A 15,414-nucleotide genomic window follows, 5' to 3' on the forward strand; every position below is an offset into this window, starting at 1 on the left:
GCAAAAATAATTTCTCACCTCTCCTCTTATCATGTCCAATTAACACCTTCACCCCTGGCCAGTCTTCAGTATTTATTCTGGTGCCTTCCTATTCTTTGCTTATTCCTTGAAGAAGGACTCAGGCCTGAAACATTGGTAATATTTCTTTACCTCCTATGGACGCTGCAAGACCGGCTGACTTCCTCCAACATTTCTGTGTGTTTCTACTACAATCATAACGACTCAGACTTTTGTGTTTCACTCACAGCGGTTTCATTTTTTACACATAAATAATGGCAAAATCCTGTAAAAATAAAAGTGCATACTTACCTCCAGAGTTGTTGTTTATACAGGAAGCACGTTCACACTGACTTCCTCTGTTGCGGAGATTTTCGGAGGGTAAACGTGGCAGAACGTTGTATTCATTTGCCCAAGTTTCTTATTGAGTGCACGTGGTCAATTTAGACTGCAGGCGGCCCGAAAAAACGTCTAGGGGTCCTGGAGAAAAAGTGACAGGATGGAATTTAGCAAATCAATTTCGTTGTGACACTTTTACACAACCAGCGGAGTGGAAAATTTGTGCAAATTTTCTGCTTCTCAGCGGCTCTGTAAAAGTCATAAGAGATAAAGGTGTTGAGGAAACTAAAGATACAGTGAAGAAAAGAGGAAACATCTTTTCCTGAGTGCTTGCCTCAGTGGCACATCTACTAACATTGGATCAATACAGAGAAGATTAGCATGAAAACGTCTTTTCCTGTAAGATCCCATTCTACTGAATGAAAATGATCGAAGTTACTGACAGTTCACATTCAAATTTATTGTCATCTGATTGTAGATATATATATAGATATATATATCTATATATATATATACATGAACAACCTGATGAAACACCGGTCCATAGAGCCAACACAGACACATAGTAGACCCTACAAACCACTTGCTATGTATGTACAGAGTGATCCAAAATAAATATATATAAAAATAATTTACTGGTCCTTTGGATAGTTCAACTGTCTCACCGCCAGACTGTTTCCCAGTCTGGCAGTCCTGGATTTTATGCTCCTGTATTTCTTCCTTGAAGGTAGTATCTCAAAGATATTGCAGGCTGGATGGTAAAGGTCCTCAATGGTTTTCTTGAGTCCTCTTTAAGCACTGCTTCCTGTAGATATTGTTAATACAGGGAAGGGAGACACCACTGAGCAGTTTAAATATCCCTCCGTACTGACGTCTGATTGGATTTTTTGCCGCCACATTCTGATTCAGCCAGCCAGCACATTTTCTATAGTACTCCTGTAGGACGTTGATTGGATGAGGGCCGGTAGCCTTGCCCTCCTCACTCTCCTTAGGAACTGTAGGAGCAGTTGTGCCGTCCTGACCAATGAAGAGGTGTTGTGGGTCCAGGATGGGTTGTCCTTTTAATGGATGCCTAGGAACTTTGGGCTCCCCACTCTCTCTACAACAGAGCCATTGGTATGTAGTGGCGAGTGGACCTCCTGAAGTCCACACTCATCTCCTTTGTCTTGTCAGTTTGAAGTAGGGTTAGCAGGGTTGGCGCCAAGGAGGACATCCGCTGGTATTGTCCCCCAAATGAGGTGCTGTGCTCCCCCCATACAGTCATAGCCATCCCTGCTCCACTCCCTCCCGCGTCAGTAGAGTCTGTGGCTTGACACACACTAGTGACTCTCCACCTCCCCCAGTCCTTGTGCCCCATGTCGGAGGGGCAGATGGCGTTAATGACAGGTAGGTCTCTGCCAGCAAATCCCCCCTCTCCCCATCATCAGGTCCCTGCTAGCACTTCCCCCACCCCCAGCCCCACTGAACAAGCCTCTCTCAAAATCACTAATGCCCTCCTCTGACATATGTTTTGGTGTTGACCTTATAGGAACATAGGAACAGGAGTAGGCCAAAAATGGCCCATCGAGCCTGCTCCGCCATTCAATACGATCATGGTTGATCTAATTTATGACCTAACTCCACCTACCTGCCTTCTCCCCCATCTCCCCTAATTTATCATGTAAAAACCCTGAGGGTTAGGGAGACAATTAAGAAAAGACAATAAAGGAGCATTCAGAATATTTGTTCTAATTGTTGGTTAAAGATTTCAGTCACTGAATAAATATCAGAACACTCTTGTAGCCCGCTTTATGCATGAATGGAAAATGAAACTAAAGACATGGCAGGAAATTGGGATGCTGGGCTGATGGTGACTCAAGGCAAGGAATCCTTGCAGGCTTCTGGCTGCTGGCGACTTGCAGTCAAAGGACTCGCCCTAGACTGTGGTCTGGCTAAAATGGATACTAGGTATCTGAACTGGGATGCGGGAGTGTGTCGAGGCCACTGAAGGTTTCCTGATCGTGTTGGAGGTTTGGGTCTGGAGCTCGGGCTGCTGGATTGTTGTGGATACAGAGGCTGCGGAAGTGATGGAGGCAAATCCACGAACACTCGGGGTGGAGGAGCGGGGTGGGGGGGGAGAACTCTCTTTTGTTTCTCATTCTTTGACTGTAAGAAGCGCTTCAGGCAATTTCTGCTGATGGAGAATCTGTCTGGCTTACAGCAGCCAAAAAGGAAATTCTGGGTAAGATTGCACAGTTTTTATTTCATGAAAATAAAGGAATCTTGAATCGTGAAGCAAGGATTTTAATGCCAGTGAATATGACTATTCTTTAATAGGATCCCCAAATGCTTTAGCTGCCAAAGTTACTGCTGAATCATCATAAGGTATTTCCCCTTAAATGAAACTCCCTGCTTACCCCCATTATTGCCATTGCAACCTTCCCTGTTCTTCACATCAACAGCACCATGGAATATTTGAATTGCTTCTGGTAAATTTTAATAGCAACGAGGCGATATTTCTTTGGCTTGGCTTCGCGGACGAAGATTTATGGAGGGGGTAAAAAAGTCCACGTCAGCTGCAGGCTCGTTTGTGGCTGACCAGTCCAATGCGGGACAGGCAGACACGATTGCAGCGGTTGCAAGGGAAAATTGGTTGGTTGGGGTTGGGTGTTGGGTTTTTCCTCCTTTGCCTTTTGTCAGTGAGGTGGGCTCTGCGGTCTTCTTCAAAGGAGGCTGCTGCCCGCCAAACTGTGAGGCGCCAAGATGCACGGTTTGAGGCATTATCAGCCCACTGGCGGTGGTCAATGTGGCAGGCACCAAGAGATTTCTTTAGGCAGTCCTTGTACCTTTTCTTTGGTGCACCTCTGTCACGGTGGCCAGTGGAGAGCTCGCCATATAATACGATCTTGGGAAGGCGATGGTCCTCCATTCTGGAGACGTGACCCATCCAGCGCAGCTGGATCTTCAGCAGCGTGGACTCGATGCTGTCGACCTCTGCCATCTCGAGTACCTCGACGTTAGGGGTGTGAGCGCTCCAATGGATGTTGAGGATGGAGCGGAGACAACGCTGGTGGAAGCGTTCTAGGAGCCGTAGGTGGTGCCGGTAGAGGACCCATGATTCGGAGCCGAACAGGAGTGTGGGTATGACAACGGCTCTGTATACGCTTATCTTTGTGAGGTTTTTCAGTTGGTTGTTTTTCCAGACTCTTTTGTGTAGTCTTCCAAAGGCGCTATTTGCCTTGGCGAGTCTGTTGTCTATCTCATTGTCGATCCTTGCATCTGATGAAATGGTGCAGCCGAGATAGGTAAACTGGTTGACCGTTTTGAGTTTTGTGTGCCCGATGGAGATGTGGGGGGGCTGGTAGTCATGGTGGGGAGCTGGCTGATGGAGGACCTCAGTTTTCTTCAGGCTGACTTCCAGGCCAAACATTTTGGCAGTTTCCGCAAAGCAGGACGTCAAGCGCTGAAGAGCTGGCTCTGAATGGGGAACTAAAGCGGCATCATCTGCAAAGAGTAGTTCACGGACAAGTTTCTCTTGTGTCTTGGTGTGAGCTTGCAGGCGCCTCAGATTGAAGAGACTGCCATCCGTGCGGTACCGGATGTAAACAGCGTCTTCATTGTTGGGGTCTTTCATGGCTTGGTTCAGCATCATGCTGAAGAAGATTGAAAAGAGGGTTGGTGTGAGAACACAGCCTTGCTTCACGCCATTGTTAATGGAGAAGGGTTCAGAGAGCTCATTGCTGTATCTGACCCGACCTTGTTGGTTTTCGTGCAGTTGGATAATCATGTTGAGGAACTTTGGGGGACATCCGATGCGCTCTAGTATTTGCCAAAGCCCTTTCCTGCTCACGGTGTCGAAGGCTTTGGTGAGGTCAACAAAGGTGATGTAGAGTCCTTTGTTTTGTTCTCTGCACTTTTCTTGGAGCTGTCTGAGGGCAAAGACCATGTCAGTGGTTCCTCTGTTTGCGCGAAAGCCGCACTGTGATTCTGGGAGAATATTCTCGGCGACACTAGGTATTATTCTATTTAGTAGAATCCTAGCGAAGATTTTGCCTGCAATGGAGAGCAACGTGATTCCCCTGTAGTTTGAGCAGTCTGATTTCTCGCCTTTGTTTTTGTACAGGGTGATGATGGTGGCATCACGAAGATCCTGAGGCAGTTTACCTTGGTCCCAACAAAGCTTGAAAAACTCATGCAGTTTGGCATGCAGAGTTTTGCCGCCAGCCTTCCAGACTTCTGGGGGGATTCCATCCATACCTGCTGCTTTGCCACTTTTCAGTTGTTCGATTGCCTTATATGTCTCATCCAGGGTGGGAACCTCATCCAGCTCTAGCCTTAGGGGCTGTTGAGGGAGCTGGAGCAGGGCGGAATCTTGGACTGAGCGGTTGGCACTGAAAAGAGATTGGAAGTGTTCTGACCATCGGTTGAGGATGGAGATCTTGTCGCTGAGGAGGACTTTGCCGTCTGAGCTGCGCACCTGGAAAATATCTCATTAAATTCTGTGCCTACATTAATTGCTAACCACATTAGGGGATTAGGAGTTGTCGCCTGGGAAGAGGATAGGAAGGGCAAAGGGTAGTGGGAGAGTTATATTCCTCTTCCGTTGTCAAAGCAAAGCTTGCCACCTTGAGGTACTTGTCTCTGAGGTCAACTTCAACACATGAGCGCTTGGTTCTACCAAGTTGCATGTTCATGATGTTTGGAATATTCTCTGTCAGTGTGAGTCCATGTTATGACAGGAGAAAGGGGAATAAAAAGATGTTTTAACAGTTAAAAAGTTCCGTATTAAAATTCAGGGCAAAGTGACTGGCAAGTTTGATATTTCTATTTCTATCTCTAGAGTATCCCTGTTTATAAAGTAGTACATAGGAGCAGGAGTCAGCCATGTCACCCATCATTGAATGAGATCATGGCTGATCTCCACCTACCTGCTTTTTCCTATATCCCTTAATTCCCCTGCTACGTAAATATCTATCCAACCTTGCCTTATATTTACTGAGGTAGATGCCACTGCTTGAATGGGCAGAGAACTCCATAGATTCACCAGTTGCTCCAATGGGATAGAAAAAAAGGCACCTCACATCCCATTGGCTGATAACCAGTGTATCTTTGCATTCTAGCCTGGATTCCACACGTGGAAAGTAAAATACTGCAGATGCCAGGAATCTGAAATAAAAGCAGTAGGTGCTAGAGATATTCAACAGGTTGGGCAGTATCTACGGAAATAGAAACAAGACTTAATGTTTTGGGCTAGAAGAGGAAAAGAGGGAAAAGAAGTTAGTCTAAGTTGAAGAGAGGGCAGGGGGGAGGACGGACAGGCAATATATCTATGGTTTTAAAAAAAAACCCGGTATCCGGCACCTATAGGGATTGGTAGATGCTGGATAAGTGAATTTTCAGATTGCTTGAGGTCACATGTTGCATGATTAGTGAACTAACCACTAGGGGGCACCAATTTTAAACTTTTAAATCTTTTACCTGTTTATATTCTGCAATTTTTTTTACTTATGGGTACCAGTTGCTTGAATTTCAGGTAACAGTGATTTTATTGTTCTCGCATGGGGCAGGATTGCAAACTTTGGACAAAATGGAAGGAGTAGTAATATCCTGCATTGTATCAGCACTGCAAAGAAGGAGGTATTGGAAATCTCAAAACACATAAAAGATGGATAAAGTCTGATGAACTTTATCTCAGGATGAGACAAGATTGTTGAAGACTTGATTGTGATTTTTGTATCTTCATTAGCCTCAGCTGAGGTACCGAAGACTGGAGGAGGGCAGTCTGGGAATTAGAAGCCAACGAGCCTTTCGTCATTGGTGGGATAGTTTAATTTAGACATACAACATGGTAACAGGCCCTTTCAGCCCACAAGCCCATGCCACCCAATTACACCCAGTTGACCTACTCCATCCCCCGGTACGGATTGAACAGTGGGATGAAACCGAAGCCCTGGAGAAACACAAGTAGTCAGGAGGAGCCCATAAAGACAGCACTGGAGTATTTGGGAATTGCAATAGTGATGCACTTATCGCTACGCTAACCATGCCGCCCTTATTTATTGGAAGGGATTCTGAGAGGCAGATGGTCAGCATGACTTTGTGCACAGGAAATCAGGCCTCACTCATTTGATTTACCATATATACTCATGCAATAGTCATTCTGGGGACCAAGTTTTGGAGTCAAATTGGGGGGGGGGGGGCTACTTTTGACTGCGGTAAGTATCTGTGTCGTTCAATGCATTGGGAACTTGGATGGTCCTTGTTCGGGGTGTCAGGAGTTCCAGTGGGCAAGCTGCTGGGGCAAGGATCCACAGCCATGGCATTGACAGCACCAGTGGGTGGGTGGAGCAGAGCAGAGAATAAGCAAAAAAACATGGTGAGCAATGCACATAGGTCTGGCGGTGACGATGGTTGACGCCACAGAGCGTCAGAGCCCCACATGGGCAAGTGAGATCAGGTGTGCAATTTTCCACTTGTGATGTCGTGTCGGCACTCAAAACATTTTTGATTATGGAGCATTTTGAATTTCGGATGTTTGGATAAAGGATACTTAACCTGTTGATATGGGTAATGTGGTAGGTGGAATATGCTAATAAATAGCACATTGTAAATTTATATTCAAAGTCAAATGATGTGGAGAGGGTAAGGTGGAAATTTATGAGAATGATCGAGGGATGAGAGGGTTTGTAGCAGCACTGATTTATCCCCCAGTTTACACACAAATAAAGAATACACTCACTCGTTTCTTTCAGCACAGGATGGAGTCGACTCTGTAGCACCGCCCAGCCAAACCCCTCTGACTTTCTCATTGGCTCCCTGCCACACTAGTGATCTTGATGCTCTCACTCTCTTTCCCCCCTTTTCCTCCTCCTTTGTTCGAGATCAATCTCCCATATGCCATCTGCTTAACTAACCCGTGCATGCCCCCGTGTGTCGCCCTGGATACATCATCAGTGGGGACCAGCACTGCTGCCGACACAGGTAAGTGAGCATCCGTGACAGGTTAATGTACCTGTTTAACCTTTCCCTGTATCTCGGTTCTTCAAATTTTACCAGCATCCTTGTAAATCTCCTCTGCACTCTTTCAATTTTATTGGTCTCCTTCCTGTTAGGTGATCAAAACTTCACAACATACTCCAAATTTGACCTCTCTGATGTCTAATGCAACTTCACCATAAAATCTAAATTCCAATACTTTATGCTTTGATTTATGAAAACCAATTTACCAAAAGCACATTGATGCATTTGATGGCTCTGGGCTTGTACTCACTGGGGTTTAGAAGGCTGAGGGAAGATTTCATTGAAACTTATTGAATATTGGATAGATACCAGGAGAAGATTTTTCCAGCAGTGGGAGAGTCTAGGATCACAGGGCACAGCCTTAGAATAAAATGACATCTCTTTAGAATGGAGATGAGGAAAAATTTCTTCAGCCCTGAAGGGTGGTGAATTTGTGGAATTCGTTGCCACAGACATTGTGGAGGCAAAATCACTGGGTAGATTTAAAGGGGAGGTTGATAGGTTCTTGAGTACAGGCATGGAAGATTATAGGATAATGACATGAGAGGAAAACAATATCAGCCATGATTTGAATGGCGAACCAGACTCGATGGGCTGAATAGCCTAATTCTGCTCTTGTACGGCACAGTTAACTTAGCAGTCAGTGCAACGCTGTCACAGCACCTGCGACCAGAACCAGGGTTTGTGTGTTCTCCCTGTATCTGCATGGGTTGCCTCCAGGTGCTCTGGTTTCCTCCCGCCCTTCAAATTGTACCAAGAGTGAAGGTCAGTTGGGTATAATTGGGCAGCCCAGTTGTAGGCTGAAAGGGCCTGTTACCATGCTGTATGTCTAAATTTAAATTTAAAGTATCTTACGGACAAGAAGGAGAATAAACAGAACATGGACAACTCTTGTAAGTTGACGAATGTAACCTACCAGGCTACAGATTGGACATTGGAAAGTGAAGTTAGGAAATTAATTTAAATAGATTACTTCTGGCCAGCATGCTCAAAGGCCAAATGGCCTCTTTCTGCCCTGTAGGTTTCCATGATTCAGTGATGTTTTCCTGATGCTGTATATGTTCACATGAGGTGTTGCTCCATAATTTCATAAATATAAGCTTTGGTGGGGCAATTCCAATCATTTATGCATTGCACCTAAAGTGAACACTGCACTCAGGCATTTAGTAGAATTTCTGATGTGTTTTCATTAAACCAAGGCTCCCCAATGGGAGTGAAATGATTGCAAATTAGATCTAGACATGTGAAGCTGTTCCTGCAAGTCACATTGGAGATGTTGATATATACAATGCTTACAGGGTGAACTTCCTTACTGTTTTGGAACATAGAATATTACACCACAGCATAGGCCCTTCAGCCCCCAATGTTGAGCTGACCTATGGAAACCTACTCCACCATAATCTAGTCCTTCCCCACCTCACTCGCATATACCTTTATTTTTCGTACATCCATGTGCCTGACTAAGAGCTTTTTGAATGTTCCTATGGTACCAGCCTCCACTGCCACCCACTGCAATGCATTTCAGGCACCCACCACTCTCTGTGTATTAAAAATAGATCTCTGACAACTCCCTTGAACTTTGCTCTACTCAACTTTAACAGATGTCCTCTGGCATTTGCCATTTTAGGTAAAAGCTACTGGCTCTCCACCCTATCTAAGCCCCTCATAATCTAGTCACCTTTCAACCTTTGTCGCTCCATTTCATGTGACATGTTTTCCAATCCTGGCAACTCAAGAGATTTACTTTCTCCACTTCTGAGGGTGTAAACATCTCTTGAGGATCTGTCCTGGAGCCTCCACATTGATGCAATCACTAAGAAGGCTTGCCAGCGGTGTCTGAGGAGATTCAGTATGTCATCTAAGGCTCTCGTAAACTTCTACAGTCTTCACTCCATCAAAAACATCTGGTGTCTTAAAAAAACAGCTTTTATCCTCAAAGACCCCACCACCACCCAGGCCATCACTCTGCTACCATCAGGGAAAAGGTACAGGAGCATAAAGACGAGCACTCAGCGGCACAAAGACAGCCTCTTCCCCACTGCCATCAGATTCCTGAATGATCAATGAACCACAGACACGGCCTGACTTTTCGTGCACAATTATTCCTATTATTATTTTATTTTATTTTATTTTTTATAGTAATATGTTAAGATGGTTATAATATGAACGTTTGCACTTTGATCCTGCCGCAGAACAAATTTCATGACTTGTTCATGACAATAAATCCTGATTCTGATTTTGACCTCCTGGAAAACCTCCTCTGCACTCTCTCCAAAGCATCTGCAATGAGGTGGCCATAACTAAACGCAATACAGGCAGTCCTCGGGTTACGAACGTCCCAGTTACAAACAACTCGAACTTACAAACAGTCTGTTCCCCAATTCACACACGCGCATAATGTTACCTTACAGATGCTAAATAAGAACCATAAGTACCTGTTCTGCCTTATGTACAGATTTGTCTTATGGACTGACCCAGGTAATGGAACTTGTTCGTAACCTGGGGACTGCCTGTACCCCAAATGTGGACTCACCAGAGGTTTATGGAGCTACAACATTACCTCATGATTCCTGAATTCAATGCCCCGACTAATGAAGGAAAGCATACTGTATGCCTTTTTAACCATCCTATCATCTTATGCAAGCAACCTAGAGAGATGGATGGATCTGGATCCCAAGATCTCCCTTTTTCTCTACACTATTAAGAATCTGGCCATGAACCACCCACTCCACTTTTGACTTCAGAACCAAAAAGATTTAGAAAAAACAGGCTAACTTAACTAGGTTACCTCTTGTCATAAGCAGAAAATCAACACAAATAAGGAGTAAAAACGTTCTTGCTCAATCCTCTGAGGTGACCAGACTGGCTTCAGTTGAAGATAGTCAGCATATTAGCATGGGCTCTGTTCTCCGAGGGAGAACTGCCACCTGCCATCTAACACAAACCTAAAGTGAAGGAATAATTGCACTTGTATCGCGAATTCCATAAACTCACGATGCGCTGAGGTGCTGAGGGACGAATGAAGTTCTATCTCTGGTGTATGCAGACAATGTAGAAGCCAATTTTTACATAGCAATCTCTCACAAATTGCAGAACAGCAATGATTAGAGAATCTTTGTAATATTGAGAAGGATGCACATTGCACAACTGTTGGTCACAGGAAGCACAAATACTCTCTTGAGAGAACAAATCAGAATTTGTCATCAACATGCCACAAAATTTGTTGTTTGAAGTATTGCAGTGCAAATATTGCGATAAATGACATTTAAAAATAAAAAAATTAGTACAAAAATAAGAGAAAGTGAGGTAGTGTCTGTGATTCATTGTCCGTTCAGAAATCTGATCGTGGAGGGGAAGAAGCTGTCCTTGTGCTACTGAGTGTGAGTTTTCAGGCTCCTGTATCTGTTTCTAGATGGTAGCACTGTGAAGACGGCATGGCGTGGGTGGTGAGGGTCCTTGAGGATGGAGGCTACGTTCTTGAGACACTGCCTCTTGTAGATGTCCTCGGTGGAACGAAGACTGATACCCATGATGTCGCTGGGCAAGTCTTTTCCTGTCCTGTGCATTAGCACCTCCATAACAGACCAGTCAAAACGCTCTCCACGGTGCACCTGTAGAAAGAGCTAAATCAAGTCAAACTCCTCATGAAGTATAGGGGCTGGCGAGCATTCTTGGTGATTGCATCAACATGGATATAGAGAAAAATCACAGTTTTTGCAAGAACCTTTTGCAAAATTGTCCTGAATTACCAATGAGGTGTTACGTCCAACCTTGCTCAAGTCAATAAAAATTCAACCATGATATCAAGACAAATGATAAATATTTATTCATTTAAAAAAATGTAAAGTAAATTCAAATTTGCAGCAATCTCCTGAGTCTACATTTATAGTGTTAATTGTTTTGGCAACAGAGTTTATGATTTTATTATTATTTCATGAAGCGCTTGCCATATGAATCTTCGAGCTCAGCTGGGTGCAGAGCATTTGCCTGCAGTCAGAATGGTTTCTGAAGTAGTCAGTTCATTATGTAACCAGCTGAAACTTTTGGCATAGACTTTCAAAGCTTGCGCCAAATTTTGCAGCGAGATGGGGGAAATATTGCCATTCATACAACCGGGTCCAGCAGTCTGGAGATTGTGTCGGGCAGGTGAGGAATTGGACATGTTTTTCCAGTCATTAGCTGTAGTGCCAAATTGATGTCAGAATCAAGTTTCTGTCAAGAGAAGCAATTTCTCCTGCTGCAGCCATAATTGCATAGTTGTTGAATCAATTTTCATTCTGACTGTGGGTACGTTTTCGTACTAATAGGTTGGACTTCGATCGGGGGGGGTGGGGGGGGGTGGATGGAATAAGGAGGTCTCTTTATCCTTCAGATGTGACCATTTCACCAAGTGCCAAAGGAGGACTAGAATCGGAATCAGAATTTAATTTTAAAATGTTTAAATTTAGACATACAGCACAGTAACAGGCCCTTTCGGCCCATGAGTCTGTGCCACCCAATTACACCGGATTGACCTACAATCCCTGGTACGTTTTGAATGGTGAGAGGAAACCGGAACCCCCAGGGAAAACCCATGCAGACACGGGGAGAACATACAAACTCCTTACAGACATTGTGGGATTCGAACCCTGGTCCCAATCGCTGGCGCTGTTAGACCGTTGCACTAACCGCTATGCTAACCATGTCATGAAATTCCTTGTTTTTCTGCAGAATTACAGTGCAAAAATTGCTATAAATTACATTTCAAAATAAATAGTGTAATAAAGTGAGGCAATGTCTGTGGTTCATTGTCCATTCAGGAATCTGCAAACTGCTGACCCATGAGCACTTAACATGGGGAAAGGAGCATTCGTAAGACCATTAGATAAAGAAGAGGAATTAGGCCATTTGGCCCATCAAGTCTGCTCCCCTTCAAATCAGATTAGAATTTATTGTCATGGACATCACAAAATTTGTTGTTTTGCGGCAGCTTCAGAAAAAAGGTGAGGCAGTGTCTGTGGCTCATTGTCCATTCAGGAATCTGATGGCAGCATGGAAAAAGCTATCCTTGTGCCGCTGAGTGCTTGTCTTCAGGCTCCTGTACTTTCTTTCTCAATGGTAGCAGACTGAAGAGGGCATGGCCTGGGTTGTGGGGTCCTTGAGAATAGAGGCTGCTTCCTTAAGACACCACCTTTTGGAGATGTCCTTGATAGAGTGGAGACTGGTGCCTGTGATGTCGCAGGCTAAATCACAGCTGATGTACTTTTCCTCTCAACCCCATCTTCCGCTCCTATTTCTTTTGCTCATCTATGTGCGATTAGCCGCAGTACTTTGCTACTGGTGTTTAGGTGATTGATAGAAGCTCAGGGGAATTCATAAGAATGCAGGGACAATAAAAAATGGGATTAATGTGGGATCACTGTAAATGGGTGATCTGAGGTAATCATGGATTAGATGGGCCGAAGGATATGTTCCTCACTGTATCTCTGTGTAGAGCTCGTCGAAAGAATCAAAGACTTGTTGATCCAAACCAAGGCTTTTATTAGCAAAAGACAGGAGCTCTTCACAGGTGGCCGACCAGTCCGGAATGATCCGACCTGGCTAGGGACACAACCCTTTAAGGCCCAGACAGTAGGCGTGGCTAAGCTCTCAGCCAATCGCTGTAAGCACAGTCGAGATACTGTAACTATATACACTATATACATTGGTGATAGATCTGTACTATCACACTCTGTGACCCCACCAATAATTACAGATGTTTTGGTGCATCTGATGTCACAACAGGTTCTTAATAACTAGACGTTTCCTTGTTTAAATTTTTAATTTACTTAATATATTAAATTTTAATTTAAAAAATGTAGACAAATGTAACAGGCCCTTTTGGCCCACGAGCTCATGCGCACAATTACACCCTATTGACCTGGGTACATCTTTGAATGGTGGGAGGAAAGCAGAACATCCGGAAGAAACCCACACAGACATGGAAGGAAGATACAAATTCCTTACAGACCATACAGGATTCGAAACCCAGTCCCGATCACTAGCACGCTGTGCTAACCATTACATTAACCGTCTGAACTGTTTACTTCAAGTTAGCGTGTGAGAACTGACCAAGGTAAGTTCAAGGAGACAGTATTCACTCTGATCTTGATAGCTTTTGATTACAGATGGAAGGAACATAACAAAAAAGGATAGCTGGAATGAACAGTTAATCACAATTCCTTCCAAAAGTGATTAAATAAACAGGAGAGTTATTTTACTTCTTCAAAACTAATGCTTAAACATTCTTCTGCACTTGACCAGAGATGGGAAATCAATACCATCAAGATAATGGTCAAGCTTTGATTGCTCCCATCAATAATAACCCTACCATTTTAGATCTGTTTCATGTCAAATCAATCTGAAATGGATGGAGCTGGGTGGCATAGAATCCGGCTGATGCCCTAAAGAGTTTTCAAGCTCCATCGGACTAACTGTGTGCTTCAGGCATGATTAAAACCATCTAGATTGTATCTACTTGCAAAAGCGATGAGCTTTCAAAGGGGAGGGGGGACTTCTTTATTCCTCAGGCCTAAGTTTGAAGTGTAGGGTTCCCTGCTGAATTGATTACCTTTTCATAGTCGAGAAGTCACACTTTCCACCTTCAAGACCTTTTTGTTCCCCTCCTTCTTCTGAAATGTTGAACAGTAATTTAACCCCAACCAACCAATTTTCCCTTGCAACCGCTGCAATCGTGTCTGCCTGTCCCGCATCGGACTGGTCAGCCACAAACGAGCCTGCAGCTGACGTGGACTTTTTTACCCCCTCCATAAATCTTCGTCCGCGAAGCCAAGCCAAAGCTGAAAGCAGTGTTTTTAATACTCTATGATTTCTCAGGGCACTTTAGAGGAGAATTTTCAAACAAACCTTTGATGTTAAATCACCAAGAGGTGAAAAGGTAATCAAATTTTTGGTGAGTGATCAAGGGGATATAATGCTCAGCTTCAACGACACTGTCTGTTTAAAGAATTATTTATATAATGAGATACTTTTTAAACAATATTAAAAGATTAAATGATACCACATGGTAGAAGGTCTTTATAGCCCATGAAACCTGTTCCGCCCAATTATTTTTGGATGGGAGGAAACCGAAGCTCCTGGAGGAATCCCACACAGGTCTTAGGGAGAACATAATACCAATTTTAAAACATTTGTTTTGAAAGGTATACAAAAAAATCAGAGATTGGTTTAGAGCACACATGTCAAACTCTGGCCCACGGGCCAAATTTGGCCCGCAAGATCATTTCAAACATGTATTAGAGGAGGCCCGCTGGCTGCCGCGCCAGTATAGCGCATACACAGTAATACAACAAATCCCAGAATGCATTGGCGTCAGCCTGCTAATCGCCCCCACCTCCTCTGTTTACGTTGTAGGGTCTCACCGTGGACTCTGGATTTGGGGCCTGGCCGGTGTCACGGGAAGCCAAGGTCGCTTCCCAGCACCCGAAACCGGAGGCCTCGGGCCTGACCTCGCCATGACCGTTGCCCACTCCCCCTCCCTGCCCCAGGCCGATTCGCCACTCACGGTGACGGGGCCGCTGATCCGGTGAGATGCCGCCCTGCAGCGAGAGTCGATGCACCCGCACTGTCGTTGTCCAACCCGATCGTCCGCAAACCCCGCCCTCCCGCACACAGGCCTGAGTAAGGATTATGAACTTTAATCTCAGGATAAAACGATCTTCCAATAGTTTCATGTCACAGTGATAAATATATTCCTGGTTAAAAATGGTCCTGCACCTGGATACAAGCTCATTAGGCATAAAACTTGAAAAGTGTGTAAATCAAAGGATATCTGTACCAATGGAAAAAAGGGCATGGCAAATAACCCTGCTAGAGTTCATGCCCACAATCAGTCACCCATTTGATTGTTTCAGGAATCATGTTATTCTCCCACATTCTCAATAGCCCTCAGATTTTACTATTCGACAGCACACTAGCAACATTTGACAAATCCTCTATAGAGAATTATTATTTATTGAATATTTTATTTCTCATTTGTTAATGCTTCTGGAAAGAGTTTATCCAAAACTATTATTAAACATTTATTTTAATAAGAAAAAG

This window comes from Narcine bancroftii, chromosome 11, assembly GCF_036971445.1.
Source record: "Narcine bancroftii isolate sNarBan1 chromosome 11, sNarBan1.hap1, whole genome shotgun sequence".
NCBI classification, from domain to species: domain Eukaryota; kingdom Metazoa; phylum Chordata; class Chondrichthyes; order Torpediniformes; family Narcinidae; genus Narcine; species Narcine bancroftii.